This window comes from Saimiri boliviensis, chromosome 11 (assembly GCF_048565385.1).
Source record: "Saimiri boliviensis isolate mSaiBol1 chromosome 11, mSaiBol1.pri, whole genome shotgun sequence".
Taxonomy (NCBI): domain Eukaryota; kingdom Metazoa; phylum Chordata; class Mammalia; order Primates; family Cebidae; genus Saimiri; species Saimiri boliviensis.
The window spans coordinates 84,294,202-84,298,143 of NC_133459.1; positions in this window are offsets into that span (position 1 = coordinate 84,294,202).

A 3,942-nucleotide genomic window follows, 5' to 3' on the forward strand; every position below is an offset into this window, starting at 1 on the left:
GGTTGGTAAGCTATTAATTGCTGCCTCAACTTCAGCCCTTGTTATTGGTCTATTCAGGGTTTCAACTTCTTCCTGGTTGAGGCTTGAGAGGATGCAAATGTCCAGGAATTTATCCATTTCTTCCAGGTTTACTGGTTTATGTGCATAGAGTTGTTTGTAGTAATTGATGGTGGTTTCTATTTCTGAGGAATCTGTGGTGATATCCCCTTTATCGTTTTCTTATTGCATCTATTCGACTATTCTCTTTTCTTTTTTATTAATCTGGCTAGTGGTCTATTTTGTTGATCTTTTCAAAAACCCATCTCCTGGATTTATTGATGTTTTGAAGAGTTTTTTGTGTCTCTATCTCCTTCAGTTCTGCTCTGATCTTAGTTAATTCTTGTCTTCTGCTAGCTTTTGAGTTTTTTTAATCTTGCTCCTCTAGCTCTTTCAATTTTGATTATAGGGTGTCAATTTTAGATCTTTCCTTGCTTCTCATGTGGGCATTTATTGCTATATATTTTCCTCTAGACACTGCTTTAAATGGGGGGAACTAGAGGAGGGACAGCAGAGTGTGGGGAGTTGGGGAGAGATAACATGGGGAGAAATGCCAGATATAGGTGATGGGGAGGAAGGCAGCAAACCACATTGCCATGTATGTACCTATGCAACAATATTGCATGTTCTTCACATGTACCCCTAAACCTAAAATGCTAGAAAATATATATATTTTTAAAAACTGTTTGGGCAGTAAATACATTAAACTCTTCCTAGAGGAAGCTTTGAGTGGAGGGCAGAAAGGTAAATGAGACTGGGAGTGTTGGTTTAGTTACCTAGATCTGAAGTTTAAACAATCACATTTTAGCCCTTAAAAAAACCAAGTTATGATTTTAAAAATTGTTATTTCTATATGAGAAGAATATAAGTTTTTGTTACACTATTCTTACACTCTTCTTTCTATTTTCTGGGTTATTTTAAATGTCATAAAGTTTAAAAGAAAAATATATTTCACTTCAGCCCCACTAAATAAATGCACAAATATTTTCAAAATCTAAACTTGAATTAGGGACACTAGCTATTGTGCCCACGTATCTCAATGCAGTTCTGAATATTGTATAGTAAAAATGGGGGAAATAATCTATGATAGGACTCTAGCAAGAGTAGTGTATATTTACTTTAGGAAGCAGATGCTTGAGCAAATTATAATATGATTTGAGCTGTACTTTTAGGACTGTTCATTTTGAAAACTTGTGAAAGGAAAGTAAAATGGAGAGATCATTTTTGAGGCTATTAAAGGAGTCTAGGCAAGAAGTAATGTGTTAGTATTAATAAATGATAACAAGTAATAAACATGGAAGGGAAGAGTGAATCTATTCTCTCTCTCAACCTCCTTTACTATCATATCAAAGCACCAGTTACTTTAAAAATGTTGATTAAGTGCAAGATATATTATCTTAATTCTTAACTCTTCAATGGAAATGTTCTCATTAATTTTGAGAATTAAACACGTAGTCTTTATAAACCATCCATACATAAATTTTAAGCCATTCAAGTATGAATTTGACATTACTCTTTTGTATATTCATCTACCATAACCAAAATATGGGAGGTTTGTAACCCATAGTACTTACAAAATTAATATCTTTTGCTCTTAGATTTAGACATTTTTAACAAAATGCTTTTTAAAGCAAGATATATTGAACTATAACTTGTCACATGCCAGTCAGTGTAGTGGCATTTTCTGTATATTTTTTATTTAATTTTTACTTCAGCATAGCAAGGTTGACATTGTATTTTATCCCCCAATTAACTGGGACCTGAGGCTCAGAGATGTGAAGTACCTTGCCCAAGTTCAGACTAAAGCTAGTAAACGGTGATGCTGAGATGCAAACCAAGATCTAATTCCAAATCGTATGCTCTTTCCACTACCATCCTAATCTCTAATTAACAAGTTTATCTGATAAACGAAATACCAAGTTCCAAATGGCATGAATGTTGACAAGGCTATTGTTATTAAAACATCTTCATTTTTTAAAAATAGGGAGTTATTTTTATTTAAAGTGTTTTTAGAAATAATTTTGATACAGTATACTATCTCTTTTAGAGCTTTTAGGATCACCTATTTAGGGCCGGGGGCAATGGCTCACTCCTGTAATCCCAGCACTTTGGGAGGCCAAGCGGGGCAGATGACTTGAGGTCGGGAGTTTGAGACCAGCCTGACTAACGTGGAGAAACCCTGTCTCTACTAAAAATACAAAATGACCCGGGCACAGTGGCACATGCCTCTAATCCCAGCTACTCGGGAGACTGAGGCAAGAGAATTGCTTGAACCCGGGAGCAGAGGATGCAGTGAGCCGATATCATGCCATTGCACTCCAGTGACAAGAGCAAAACCGTCTCACAAAAAAAAAAAGAGGCAATTTAACTTTTTTTTTAACCATAGTTCTCAAAATGAGGTTAATAATACTACTTATCTCACAAGACTGTTTTATTAATGGAGATACTATTACTTACTGTCATAACTTACTAATGGAGATTAAATGAGATAAAACATAAAAAGCATTTAGCAAAGGATCTGATATATAGTTGGTGTTTAATAAATATTTGCAGTTATTAGTTTGTATTCTATTTTATAAGTCTTTTGCTATTGGGACAGTGCAAATCTTTTATAAGAAACTCAAAATATCTATAACCTTCTATAGCACAAGAGAATTATATTCTTGGTACTCAATATACAATCATAGAGCATGCACAATCTCCAATGTCAAAGGCATCTACAAAAACATTAACTCTCTTCATCAAATTAACAATATGAGAATCATCTAACCAGTCAACTAAACACTGGAATCATACAGTACTTACATTTTATAACAATTAATTTTTTAGGTTAGTCTGACATCTAGTGGAATTATCGTAGTCATTCAAAAGATGTAAAATACATACTTAAAAAAAACTAACAACATTCTATTAAGTAAAAGATCAGTATCTAATGTAATCTTTAAAATAAAAAAGGAAAAGAAATTTGAGTAATGTCTATGTGGCAGGTACTCTGCAAAATGTGTCCAAATACATTATCCCACTCATTTGTTCAAAGTAAGTATTTTGCTATGTGCGAGGCTTGTATTACGTAAAACATTTCTTAAAGTAGATGTGATTTCTGACCTTTTTTAATTTAAAGATTAGTAGGGATTGATTTATTACACAAATTATTATATAAATGAATATAAATTGTGTTTAGAGAGATGAAGGACTCACTAATTTAGGACGGAGTTTAGGAAGGGCCTCTGAGAAAGTAATAAGCCAACTCCTAAATAATGAGTAGCAAGAGAGTTTTAAGGCAGAAGAAATAACATGGGTGAAGGTCCTGAGGTGGGTAAAGATTCGTTACATAAAGGAATTTAAAGAAGGGCAGTGTGGCTACAGTTGTGAGTAGGGGAGACAGCTGTACCAAATGACTTTAGGAAGGTAGGTGGCAGTCAGGTTAAGCGGGGCCTTTTGAAAGAGTTGGCCATACTGGGGATTTATGATTTTACCACTTTATGATAGGTATAATAGAAATCATTTGAAGTACGGTCATTCCTCAGTATCCTCAGGGGATTGGTTCTAGGACGCCACTCTTCGCCCTCAGATGCTCAAACCCCTTATATAAAAGGGCATAGTATTTGCATTTAACCTATGAATATCCTCCTGTAAAGAGATGATGCTTTAAATCATCTTCAGATTACTTATAATACCTAACACAATGTAAATGCTATATAGTTATTATACTGTATTGGTTTTTATTTGTATTGTTTTTATTGTTATGTTGTTGTCATTAATTATTCTTTTTTTCAAATATTTTCTATCCTTGGTTGGTTGAATCTGTGCTTTCACAGTCCATGAATATGAAGGACCAATTGTAGTTAAACAAGGAGAGATATTCAAGATACATGGTTTTTAAAAACACTCTAGCTCCTAGGCAGA